The 14,619-nt window shown below is 37.5% G+C and overlaps 1 pseudogene; it reads left to right on the forward strand.

The window, feature by feature from the left end:
• Positions 1-7,376: 7,376 nt before the first annotated feature.
• On the forward strand, positions 7,377-7,476 carry LOC113307256 (annotated as a pseudogene).
• Positions 7,477-14,619: the final 7,143 nt, after the last annotated feature.

The following is a 14,619-nucleotide window of genomic DNA, read 5'->3' on the forward strand; positions in this document are numbered from 1 at the left end:
GGACACTCATTTGAAAAATGACCAAAACCTTTACACTTAAAGCACTGAGGCATATTCTCATCATCAGTTTCATCATTATCCCTATTATTAGGAGGAACACGATTATGTGGTTTATCTGATGACTTGGATTTATCTCTGGAGAACCGTTTACTTCTTTTCAAAAGAAGATCCCTAAACTGTCTTTTGATCAACGAGACTGAATTGTCAAGATCTTCATTTGATGAATCAGCCTCAGAAAGATCATCTCCAGAGATGTAAAGACTTTTACTTTTATCAAGTAATTTAGTGTTCTTTAGTGCTTTGAAAGCAACATCCTTGCTAGACTTGGACGTATGCTCATGATCAAAGATCTTTAGCTTCCCACCCAGAGTATTTCTGGACATCGTTGCGAGATTATTTCCTTCAACGATGGCATGCTTCTTAGAGTCGTATCTAGATGGCAACGATCTGAGAATTTTCATCACAATGTCCTTTTCAGGAATAGTCTTACCCAATGCAAAAGATGCATTAACAATTTCAGATACTTTGTGATTAAACTCATCAAATGTTTCTTCATCTGCCATACAAAGGTTTTCCCAGTCAGAATTTAGGTTCTGAAGCCTAGCTTCTTTCTCACTGGTATTTCCTTCAAATACGGTTTGTAAGATATCCCAGGCTTTTTTAGACTTAGTGCACGTAGTCACATGGTGCTGAAGATCTGAGGTAATGGCATGAATGATAACATTCAAGCCATCAGAATTTTTCTTTGCGGCAAGAATTTCTTCTGGATTATATCTACCAATATCCTTCGGTATAGATACATCGCCTTCTGTATTAATCGGAGGATCATAGCCATTAACAACACGTACCCATGTTTGAAAATCATGAGCTTGAAGAAAATCACACATTGCAATTTTCCACCATAAGTAGTTTGAGCCATCGAAGACTGGTGGTACGTTTATCCAGATAGAACTCCTTTCCATAGAGTCAGATCGCTACAAACACAGACTTGTAAGGTCTTTAAACGTGTTTGCCTGCTCTGATACCAATTGAAAAAGCGAGGGTACAAAAACCACACCCAATATTTCGATTAGAAATATGTATGGACTAACTCCAATATACTTTTAAGAGAATCAACTAGACAGTCAGACTCAATCTTAATAAAAGTATATCTAGAGCTATATCTCACTTTCTCGATTCAATACTTACTCAAGCAAATAGAAATCTGCGGGTCTAATTGAATACAAGAGAAATCACTTGAGCGGTACCAAAGTGGTGTTTTTTCAAAAGTTGTTGTAGATAGTGGTAAAAGGGGGTTCTTTTCGAACTTGTGAAGGTAACTCTTTTTTTTTTTTTAATATTTAAACAAATAAATAAATGAAGGAAATTAATAGTAATGTCAAGATTTTAGAAAGATGAAGGCTCAGGATTCACTATTACTTCAAGTTGATTGGTTATAAATAATATTTCAGAAATTATTATTAAGCTCTTTTTCTTATTAAATCACTTTTTAATTTAAAAGGTGTCCAAATAATAAATTTTAATCCTTAAGCATGATTTATCAAAGAATATATTCTAAGCATAAAACATCAAACTGATTCACAAATAATTAAGAAAACCATTTTATCCCTTTTTTTAATATTTTTATCCAAGTGAATTAAATAAAATAAATAATTAACGAAATTATAAATAAAAATATTACCAATAAAATATTAGCCGCTCATCATGTTGGAAAACCTCTCAAAATATTTCATTGATGCTCAAAAGTGTTTTACAATGAAGAGAAAGACAAGAAAATGATATAAAACAGGATTCTGCGACCCACAGAAGGCGTCCAGAATCAACGATAGAGATAAAGTGTTGTTGTCGTTGAAAAACTATGACCCACGAACGACAGTCGTTGTCTTTGTTGGTAAACGACTGCCTTTGGTAGTCTGTTCTTCCTCTTCTTCTTCCTCCTCGAGCAGCAGCAGCAGCAGAACCAGAATCTCTGCAACTTCAATTTTCTTGCTCTGTAGTGCTCTAAACCTCTCGAAATTCTCTCTAAACTTCGCTAGCTGACCCAAAGAGCCTTTATATACTGTTTAATGCCTTCAAATCTTCACAATAACTCCCAGAAATCTCCATTAACGTCGAGAATATTTTCTTTGTATTTCATGCAGGATATGGGATTTTCTTCCATGTTTAACTCTTCTACGCGTCTCTGGATTGTCTTAAATTGTTTGTATAATATCATGAGAGAATATCTTCCCAAATATCTTCTCCCAATCTTCACACAGCTTCCGTAATTAACATAATCTTCTAAAATATCTCGGTCCCCTGTTTACTTCCAAACTCGGATTTCTGGCCCAAGTTACTCGATCAAATCGCTTGCATATACCCTGTCTAGTGTATTCAGGCCCAGCCCAACCGTTTCTAGCGATTGAATCTCGCTGAAATCCCTCCAACAATCCGACCCAAAATCAACAGCGTCTGCATTAAGTATTCCCGCCAAAACCAAATTCAAACAAAGAAGATGACCTCCCCATATCCAGTTCAGGGGTGCGAATAACAAGTGGTCACCCCTTATCAAGTGGGTGCCCCTTATCCAAAGCAGAGAGTCCGAATAACAAATGTCCTCCGGGGATGCTCCGCATAATTTTTCGAGCCGATTTTTCCAAAATTATTTATTTCCAAAAAAATACCTACAAACACACAAAACACCATAATAAGGACGAAAACGAGTACTAACAAAATACACAAAAGAGATGAAAATAGACACATAAATGCGTCTATCAAATACCCCCAAACTTATTATTTGCTAGTCCTCGAGCAAATTTATTCTAGAAAGGAAAATCATTTGAACCCCTAGGTGGCCCTAGTGGCGGAGTGTTGTCTCCGGAGGGTTTACCAGAGGTGTACCCACAAAACCTTTACTCCAGACCCTAACTATCTATGCAAAATCTTGGAAAGCACTAAAGAACCTCTTTGGTTGGCATACTTATTAATTATAGGAGGAAGTACCCTGATGCGAAATTCCAATTACTGTACACGAGTTTTCACTCAAGCATACTAAAATTCATATAAGTGACAGAGCTCTACTAAGATAGTTTCACGATGGATATCATACTCGGAGTCAGACTAATCACATGAAAAGATTAAGAAGATGGAAAAAGAAAAATGTAGATGGTTGAAAAGTGAACGGTGTTTCCCATATCTGTCTGAAGGCCTCTGCCAAGATGAACCTAACCTAAATGACTGAGATACCGGTCTGACTAATATTAACACACTGGCATATACAAGGGAACCAATGGTTAATAATCCTAACTCTAGGTCAACACAATTGGCATATACAAGGGTACCAGTGGTCGACTTTATTAAAAACACATTTATTTAAGAACTAACAACATGATTGGACCTTGTGGACCGAAGCGCATGTTTCTTGTCAGCAGATTACATGGTGATTCCCGTGGATCCTGCATTCCACGCTTGTTTAGGCGACGGAGACAGGGAGAACACACACATATTGCTATCCAAGTGTTAGTATTTATTCCGATTGGTCTGCTGGTCTGGTCTAATTTTTTTTTTTTGTTGAAAAGGTAACTCAGTCACTCTATTTCACCCTAGCAAAGGTAACAACTTGAATCGTGTGCCCCACCAAATCACTTGAAATAAAAGAAAACTAAAAATAGAAAGTGAAAAGGACTCGACGAGATATGGCGAAACTATCATGTTAATTCTAACACCTGAGCTCTGTGCTTTTATGAATAGACTCTATAGATGTTTCCATCTAGTCAGATTGGTTCCTCAACTCCTACAACCAAGATGCTTTCATCCACTTAGATTAGTTAGTGCCATCCTGAATACGCATAAATTTCTAGGCTCTGGAGTTTATTTATTGCAACTAAAAGATTTTCCCATACCCCCAAACTTAAATCTAACATTGTCCTCAATGTTTCCAATGATAAAATTAACAGCATGAACGAGGAGAAATTGTTACCACTTGAAGCAAAAAGGGTTGAGGAAAGATATTACCGCGTTGCGTGAGATTGGGTTACCTCCCAAGAAGTGCTACGTTTAAAGTCTTCATCCAGACATCAAATACCTCAAAAAGGATCTTCACCTTCCAAAGTCATATACCAATAGCCGAAAAAGTTGTGGGTCCATAATACCAAATAGAGCTAACACCAATATGAGACAACTGCACTGGTTCAGAAAAATGAACAGAAGGAGCACATCCTCATCTAAGGTTTCTCGCAAGACAACCGGATCTATTCAGAGCCTCCAGTTGGGCTTCATAAGAGTGTCTTGAAAAATAGATTCATCCGAAAAACGGGTTTCTAATATATGGATTTCCTCCTGAACAGTATCAGGAGGATCAGGAGGTGGAGTCTGAATAGACTCAAGCGATACCTCATATGCACTAGGCTTGAGTCCCAAGTTAGGGACTTCTACTGGGGATAATTGACACTCTCTACCCCCAAACTTAGAGTTTTGGGTGTCTCTAGATAAACTAGTCACAATATTCCCAATTTCTAGACTATCCGGTTCCTGAAAAAGGTCAATTGCTTTCTCTGAGTTATAATCAGGTGGTTCATCCTCTAAATTCTTTTGAGGTATACTAGCTATAGGACTTATATGTTTCATATCCTCTATGGTCATCCCTAGAGTTTCCTTATTGTGTTGAAGCACGGTTACTGGCCTAATCTCATGATCACCATCCAAATCGGAAGTTATAGGCAAAATCTCAGATGGGCCTACAAATGCATGATTGGGGTCCAACTTAGGAGGATCTTTAGGCTCTTCGAAATAAGGGCTTAAGGTAGATTCGGTAGCTAGTAATGGTTCAAACCTAGATTTCCATCTATCGGTATCTAACATAGGAATAGAATCCAACAGAGCATTTACTTGTTCAATGTTGCTATCATCGTCGAAATCCATGCTAAAACGGGCTAGACAACTCTCTAATGGATCTTCCGATTCGGTGTTTGGTACAGACTTCAGAACTAAGGTTCCTATCATGTTGACCTCTTCAATGCACGTGTCATCTAGCTCAGAGGGTAGCTTAGTAATATTAAAAATTTTCAGCTCAATAGTCATATTACCAAAAGACAAATTCATAATACCATTTCGACAGTTAATGATCGCATTGGATGTAGCTAAAAACGGGCGACCTAAAATCACTGGTATTTGGTTCTCTGGGTCAGGGATAGGTTGGGTATCTAGGATAACAAAATCCACTGGATATATAAACTTGTCGACCTCTATGAGAACATCCTCGATCACACCACGAGGAATTTTAACGGACCTATCAGCTAAAACGGGCTAGACAACTCTCTAATGGATCTTCCGATTCGGTGTTTGGTACAGACTTCAGAACTAAGGTTCCTATCATGTTGACCTCTTCAATGCACGTGTCATCTAGCTCAGAGGGTATCTTACTAATATTAAAAATGTTCAGCTCAATAGTCATATTACCAAAAGACAAATTCATAATACCATTTCGACAGTTAATGATCCCATTGGATGTAGCTAAAAACGGGCGACCTAAAATCACTGGTATTTGGTTCTCTGGGTCGGGATAGGTTGGGTATCTAGGATAACAAAATCCACCGGATATATAAACTTGTCGACCTCTATGAGAACATCCTCGATCACACAACGAGGAATTTTAACGGACCTATCAGCTAAAACGGGCTAGACAACTCTCTAATGGATCTTCCGATTCAGTGTTTGGTACAGACTTCGGAACTAAGGTTCCTATCATGTTGACCTCTTCAATGCACGTGTCATCTAGCTCAGAGGGTAGCTTACTAATATTAAAAATGTTCAACTCAATAGTCATATTACCAAAAGACAAATTTATAATACCATTTCGACAGTTAATGATTGCATTGGATGTAGCTAAAAACGGGCGACCTAAAATCACTGGTATTTGGTTCTCTGGGTCAGGGATAGGTTGGGTATCTAGGATAACAAAATCCACCGGATATATAAACTTGTCGACCTCTATGAGAAAATCCTCGATCACACCACGAGGAATTTTAACGGACCTATCAGCTAACTGAAGTGTCATCTGTGTAGGTTTCATCTCACCAAGTCCTAGCTTAAGGTACACATGGTATGGCAGTAAGTTCACACTGGCTCCTAAGTCAAGCAACGCTTTCTCAACACGGTACTTACCTATTGTACAAGCAATGGTAGGGGACCCTGGGTCTTTATACTTAGGAGTAGTGGTATTCTGAATAATAGAACTCACATGACTATCTATGAAGGCTTTCTTCTGGACACTGAGTTTACGCTTTCGCGTACACAAGTCCTTAAGGAACTTGGCATAAGAGGGAATCTGCCTAATCGCATCTAATAATGTAAGGTTGATATTAACCTGCTTAAAAACCTCCAATATATCATTAAAGTTGGACTCCCTCTTAGTAGGAACTAGCAGCTGGGGGAACGGGGCTCTGGGAACAAAGCCGGGCTCATCAGGACCCTCATTGGTCTCTTTGGAGACTCTATCAGTCTTCTCATTTTCTGGCTCATAAGGGTGAACTACAGCATGTTCACTATCAGGCATGGCAACCTTATTGTCAACTTTCTTTCCACTCCTAAGGGTTGTAATAGAGTTCACATGATTGTACAATTTCTCTGCTTTAGGACTGGGTTGAGTTTGACTAGGAAACTTACCTTTTTCCCTCAAAGACTCATTTATATGACTAACCTGGGTTTTCAACTCGGAAATAGCCTGAGAGTTAGCCTGACCTATTCTCTTATTTTCTTCTATACCTTGAGCAACAGATTGCTGAAACTGCATAGTGTTACGAGTTAACAAAGAAAGAGACTCTTCTAAACTCATAATCTTCTTATCCGAAGGGTTCTGAAACTGTGCCGGGGCTGAAGGATTCTTAGGATAGCAAAAACCTGGGGGAGCTTGAGAGTTACTAGACTGACCTTGATTCTGGCCCTTAGACCAAGAAAGGTTGGGATGGTTTCTCCAGCCAGGGTTATAGGTTTCTGAATAAGGGTCAAACTTCTGACGGTTATCGAATCTAGTGTTGTTATAAAGAGCATTGGCTTGCTCTTCAACAGTATGGTCTTCCCAAAAAGGCTCTATTCTACCACTAGTACCACTAGAATGACCTAATTCCAACGCTTCTAACCTTTTGGCTATGGATGCTATTTTAGCATCTGACTCATAGGATCCTTCTACCCTATTGACATTTCCTCTACTTAGAAGAATTGTTTTCTGGGGTTCCCTATTATTTTCCCATTGTTGGGTCTTATTGGCGATTTCATTCAAAAATGTCATCGCCTCATCAACAGTTTTATTCTCAAACCCACCTGTGCATAAGGACTCAACCATGGTCGTTGTTGAATAGTCTAAACCCTCGTAGAGGATCTGAACTAACCTAACCTTCTCTAAACCATGATGAGGACATTGAGAAATTAAGTCATTGAACCTTTCTAAATACCTATATAAAGATTCTCCCTCTTGTTGAGAAAAAGTACAAATTTGTGTCCTAATAGACGATGTTTTGTGATAAAGGCAGATGTAAGCTGTTCATAGGTTTCAATTGACTCAGAATCCAAACTATACAGCCAAGATTTGGCTTTATCTTTTAAGGAAAATGGGAATAACCTAAGTTTCAGTGCATCATCACTAAGGTTTTTAATTTTCAGAGTACTACATACTTCCTCAAATTCCCTAACATGAAAATAGGGGTTCTCATTATCTTTTCCTAAAAAGGTTGGGAGCATCTGTAAAGTCCCAGGTTTGAGTTCATAATTTGCCTCGGTTTCAGCTAACTTGATACAAGACGGACGAGAGGTCCTAGTTGGGTTCAAAAAAGCTTTTAAAGTTTCTATTTCTGGCACTACCAAAGGACTAGGAGAAATTTCTTCACAAAGACGCAGATTCTCAAAACTGAAGTTTCCAAAAACAGGGCTCTCAAAAGAACAATCTTCGATCTCCCTGCTTATATCAGAAGAACTACTAGGTTTTTCGCTAATCAATCGACCTAGAGTATCTCTTTTCCAAGCCCTATTAACAAAATCGGGCATACACTAAAAAAATCAAAATAAAATAAAAATCCTAACAGGAAGGTTCTAGCAATCACACAGCAGGCTGACTCAACTTTACCACAACAAACCTAGAGATTTCTAGCAAACAACAAGCATGATGGCTCACTTAGATTGTTTCTAGACTAGCTTTTATATCTCGAAAGGGAATTCGTTACAATTTAAGCAAACCCCTCTGGAATCAATCCGAGTCAAAGTAAGTTGAATCGAGGCGAGGGAAGCTTAGTGGAGCTTTGATACCCAAGGCCTCACCGCAGTACAAGGCGGCGCAGTCACGCATTCAACTCACAGAAACCGTCATGAACTTCGAAGTATGCTAAAAGAATAACCAATATCCTTCGAAATTTTTTCCTAACAAGCTCGATACCCTATAGGTTTCTTTCTAATCATATTTTAAAGCTTGGGTTCGCGTTAGGTTTTGTGCTCCTAAAGCGGGCAAGAAGGGAGCGGTGATGAAATCCGAACCCTTATCTTGTTTAGGCCAGGCCTTTCCCTTTACTAGGAAAATAAAGATAGTCCAAATTCGTCCTCAATCAATTATCACCTTAAGGAATACAGTAACTCGCTTACAGGAGATTCGCGAGTGTTTCGATTGGACTTACCTCCCGTACCAGACGGGGGATGAACCGTTGTCGTCGACTCGGGCCACGAATCCTATGTCGTATGCGAACCCGAGGGGCCGAGGTGATATTGTAATCACCGTCCTTCCCTGCACACAGTTTGTATTTAACTACCCTTACGTAGGGTTTAAAAAAAATAATAATAAAGTCCAAGAGTCCAGTCCAAATAAAGTAAAGTGCAAAAGAAAAAGAAAAATAACCTAAAAAAATAAAAATAAATAAAAATCTCTGTTTTTTTTCTCTCTTTTCTATATATAAAACAAAAAAAAAAAAAAATTCTCTTTCGCTCCTTTCGCTTTTCCTTCCAAGGTCCTTAGTACTCCACTTCGAACCTGCAAATCAAAGACAAAAAGAAACGTAAAAAGGAAAAAAAATAATAAACCTAAAAAAAAAATCTACCTAAGCACAGGTCCGCGTCGGCGGCGCCAAAAATTTGGTGTTTTTCCAAAAGTTGTTTTAGATAGTGGTAAAAGGGGGTTCTTTTCGAACTTGTGAAGGTAACTTTTTTTTTTTAATATTTAAACAAATAAATAAATGAAGGAAATTAATAGTAATGTCAAGATTTTAGAAAGATGAAGGCTCAGGATTCACTATTACTTCAAGTTGATTGGTTATAAATAATATTTCAGAAATTATTATTAAGTTCTTTTTCGTATTAAATCACTTTTTAATTTAAAAGGTGTCCAAATATTAAGTTGTAATCTTTAAGCATGATTTATCAAAGAATATATTCTAAGCATAAAACATCAAACTGATTCACAAATAATTAATAAAACCATTTTATCCCTTTTTTTATATTTTTATCCAAGTGAATTAAATAAAATAAATAATTAACGAAATTATAAATAAAAATATTACCAATCAAACATGAGTGAATAGATCCTCCATTGCCTCAATCACCAGGTATTTTAGACGCTCATCATGTTGGAAAACCTCTCAAAATATTTCATTGATGCTCAAAAGTGTTTTACAATGAAGAGAAAGACAAGAAAATGATATAAAACAGGATTCTGCGACCCACAGAAGGCGTCCAGAATCAACGATAGAGATAAAGTGCTGTTGTCGTTGAAAAACTATGACCCACGAACGACAGTCGTTGTCTTTATGGTAAACGACTGACTTTGGTAGTCTGTTCTTCCTCTTCTTCCTCCTCGAGCAGCAGCAGCAGCAGAACCAGAATCTCTGCAACTTCAATTTTCTTGCTCTGTAATGCTCTAAACCTCTCGCAATTCTCTCTAAACTTCGTTAGCTGACCCAAAGAGCCTTTATATACTGTTTAATGCCTTCAAATCTTCACAATAACTCCCAGAAATCTCCATTAACGTCGGGAATATTTTCTTTGTATTTCATGCAGGATATGGGATTTTCTTCCCTGTTTAACTCTTCTACGCGTCTCTGGATTGTCTTAAATTGTTTGTATAATATCATGAGAGAATATCTTCCCAAATATCTTCTCCCAATCTTCACACAGCTTCCGTAATTAACATAATCTTCTAAAATATCTCGGTCCCCTGTTTACTTCCAAACTCGGATTTCTGGCCCAAGTTACTCGATCAAATCGCTTGCATATACCCTGTCTAGTGTATTCAGGCCCATCCCAACCGTTTCTAGCGATTGAATCTCGCTGAAATCCCTCCAACAATCCGACCCAAAATCAACAGCGTCTGCATTAAGTATTCCCGCCAAAACCAAATTCAAACAAAGAAGATGACCTCCCCCTATCCAGTTTAGGGGTGCGAATAGCAAGTGGTCACCCCTTATCAAGTGGGTGCCCCTTATCCAAAGCAGAGAGTCCGAATAACAAATGTCCTCCGGGGATGCTCCGCATAATTTTTCGAGCCGATTTTTCCAAAATTATTTATTTCCAAAAAAATACCTACAAACACACAAAACACCATAATAAGGACGAAAACGAGTACTAACAAAATACACAAAAGAGATGAAAATAGACACATAAATGCGTCTATCACAAAGGCCAATGTTCATGGATCAATTAATTTCAATCAACAACCAAAGGTTGGATTTCCAAATTGATCGATTCAAACGCACAACCTGTGATATTTCAATTATATAACAAAATATAATGCGGAAAAGAAATAACATAGACACCAGAAGTTTTGTTAACGAGGAAACCGCAAATGTAGAAAAACCCCGTGACCTAGTCCAGATTGAACACACACTGCATTAAGCCGCTATAGACACTAGCCTACTACAAACTAACTTCGGTCTGGACTGTAGTTGAACTTCAATCAATATTACACTAATCCAAGGTTCAATTGCGCTCCTTACGTCTCTCATCCCAGCAGGTAACTACGCACTTGATTCCCTTAGCTGATCTCACCCACAACTAAGAGTTGCTACGACCCAAAGTCGAAGACTTTAATAAACAAACCTGTATCACACAGAAAAGTCTACGGTAATACATAAATATTTCTCCCACAAAAATACCTACGAGTTTTTGTTCCGTCTTTTGATAAATCAAGATGAACAAGAACCAATTAATAACCCAGACTTATATCTCCGTAGAACAGCCTAGTATTATCAATCACCTCACAATAATCGTAATCGACTAGCGAAAGAAGATATTTCAGAATCACAAACGATGAGACAAAGATGTTTGTGGATTCTTTTATATCTTGCCCATCAGAAAAATCAATCTCAAGCCAATCTTTACGATTGTACTTAGTACGATAGAAACAGCAAGATCAGATCACACAACTACGAGAAAGTAGTATCGGTATGGCTTCACAATCCCAATGAAGTCTTCAAGTCGTTAACCGACAGGGTCTCGATAGAAACCTAAGGTTAAAGTAGAATCGAATCTATCTTATACAACTAGTATCACACAGGAGGTGTGGGGATTAGGTTTCCTAGTTTCTAGAGTTCTCCCTTATATAGTCTTTCAAATCAGGGTTTGGAATCTAAGTTACCTTGGTAACAAAGCATTCAATATTCACCGTTAGATGAAAACCTGATTATCTTCAAGATAATATCTTTCAACCGTTAGATCGAAACTTAGTTTGTTACACACAAATGAAATGCACGTTTTTAGGTTTGTGTAACCGTACCCAAACATGTACATTTAGTTGGTTCAACAGTAGTTAACCAAATGGTTAGCCATATGAGCACTTTCATATCAACCATATTCTTCTTTAGCATAACTAGTTTAAATGACTCAAATGAACTAGTTAGAGAGTTGTTCAATTGCTTAGATCTTTATAATATGCAAAATTGAAACAAAAACGATTTGATTCACTCGAATCAATTCATGAAATTTATAGCCACGATTTGCAATTATGCATTCCTTAGTTTATATAAGTTTAAATTCACATGTGAACTGGTACGCGGACTTAAGTACCCGGAATAAGTTTTTTTTTAGTTTACAAACTCCAGTAGAATTTCTCGGGATGAGAACTTCCGACAGTACGCGGACTTGGTACGCGGACTCTAGTTCCGGTTTTTCTGAGCAGCAAAGTACGCATACTTTGGTTCAAGGAATAAGGACTTACACACATATGTGATACCACACAATGTTTATATCCTTCCACGGTTATGTAATCTACTCTCATTTCAATCATTGAAACATTCTTAGAAGACGTTATGTGATTGTTATTCACAAACCATTTTTCGTCAAAGCCATTTTCAATTGATTGAAACTTAACATGACTTTCGTCACTAGTAAAGATGAACTTGGCCAAAGAGAAAGCTTACCAACACATATTTAGATAAATAGATAAGCGAGATAAACTTGGCTCGAAATAGAAAATGTGTATAATCATAGTCTATATAGCAAAACGAGTTTTGTCTCAAGATAGGAGATAGAGTAGATAGAATTTTGAGTGATAGATAAGTTCAAGTATCCACATACCTTTTAGTCGATGAAGTTCCACAAGTTCCTTGAGTAGTTCTTCGTCTTTGTATGATGATCCCCATGGAGTCTTGAGTACAATTACACTTTTTATCCTAGTCCGAGACTTAGCTAATAGTAGACTAGAAATCAAGACTATAGTTTTGATCACTAACATTGACAAACATGCTTGAGATAGCAACGCATGCGAGTTCGACCGAGCAGTGCTCTAACATTCTCTTTTAGTCATGAAGTATCTCTATGAGAATTTCATTATGATCCCACTAGTTTTCGTACCTTTTCCAATTTATATTGTCAAAAAAGGAGGAAAGTTAACGTGTAGTTCACACTACAAATACATATGGTTTATGGATCATTATGTAAGAGGGAGTGGTTTTCATTGTGAGATGGAGTATTGACTAAGGGGGAGTGATACATATCACCATAGTATTGTTGTCAAAGTTGTGATACAATTGGACTTTGATGCTGTGTACTATGACACACTATAACAATGATTGAGAGCTACTATTTTATAATTATTATAGCTATGGATCTTCAACAACTATGATGTGAGTTGAACACGTTCAGAATCACTGGAGTACTTGGAAGTGACTTAAAGACTTCATTGGGATTGTGAAGCCAGACCCAACTATTTTCTCTGTAGTTGCGTGTTCTGATCTTGTTGTTTTCTATCGTGTTGAGTACTATCTTCTCTAATATTTTCTCGAGATTTAATCTCCGATAGGCAAGATAAAAAGTAGTCACAAACATCTTCGTCTCATCGTTTGTGATTCCACAATATCTTGTTTCGCTACCATACAATTAAGATTATTGTGAGGTGATTCACATTACTAGGCTGTTCTTCGGGAATATAAGTCTGGTGTATCAATTGGTTCCTGTTCACCTTGATTTATCAAAAGACGGAACAAAACTCATAGGTATATCTGTGGGAGACAGATTTATCTATTCAATAGACTTTTCTGTGTGAGACAGATTGTTTTATCAAGACTTCGACTTAGGGTCGTAGCAACTCTTAGTTGTAGGTGAGATCAGTTAAGGTAATTAAGTGCGCAGAATCCGACGTGGTTCTAGAGGCGTAAGTAACGCGACTGTACCTTGATCAGTGTGAGATTAGTTAGGGATCAACTACATTCCAGTCCGAAGTTAACTTGGAGTAGGCTAGTGTCTGTAGCGGCTTAATACAATGCGGTATTCAAATCTGGACTAGGTCCCAGGATTTTTATGCATTTGCGGTTTCCTCATTAACAAAACTTCTGGTGTCTGTGTTATTTCTTTTACGCATTATATTTTCTATATTATTGAAATATCACAGGTTGTGCGTAAGTTCAATCAATTGTTAATCCAACCTTTGGTTGTTGAGTAAATTGATTGACATTTGGATATTGGTTTTTGATACCGTCTAAGTTATTTCTTATATTCAATCGGGCTCGCAAATTCCTATTTTTTTGATTGTAGATTGAATTAAGAAATTGAGATATTACTCTTGGATATATTTTTCTTAAGATTGAGTCTGACTGACTAGTTGATTCTATTGAAAGTATATTGGAGTTAGTTGATAGGTCTGGAAACAACACTATATTTATCTAACTGCAAGTGCACAGTGTCTAAAGCAACACAGGGCAAGCACAGGTCAGTTCCACAAGGACTTGGAGGGATATTTGCTAATTTTTTCTAAGCTTGCTTGTTAACTGGTCTTCCTAAGGGGCAGTGATGATGAAACAGTGAGAAAAGATGATTTTGTGGTGTTATGAACACCACTGATCGGTGAGGAGTGAGCAGTAGCAAGGGGGAAATAAGGAGATCAAATGGAAACAACAGCAAATGTAAACAGGGAGATTGAGTAAATGATGAGAAGAGTACTAGGGCCTTTGATTCCACCACTAACTTACACTACTTGTTCTGCTCCTAACACTAACCTTGTCCTTATAACTGATAATAAGAGGGATGTGAATCCTCTGCATATCTAAGGTCAATTTGAGATGGATGATTCAATCACAACTAAGGTAATTCTCCTAAGTATTAACTGTCTTTTCAAGGCACAACTAATCAAAAGGTTCATATATGCTGTTAAACATGAGTTGCAGTTCTACAACACAA

Source organism: Papaver somniferum, chromosome 8, assembly GCF_003573695.1.
Source record: "Papaver somniferum cultivar HN1 chromosome 8, ASM357369v1, whole genome shotgun sequence".
NCBI lineage: Eukaryota > Viridiplantae > Streptophyta > Magnoliopsida > Ranunculales > Papaveraceae > Papaver > Papaver somniferum.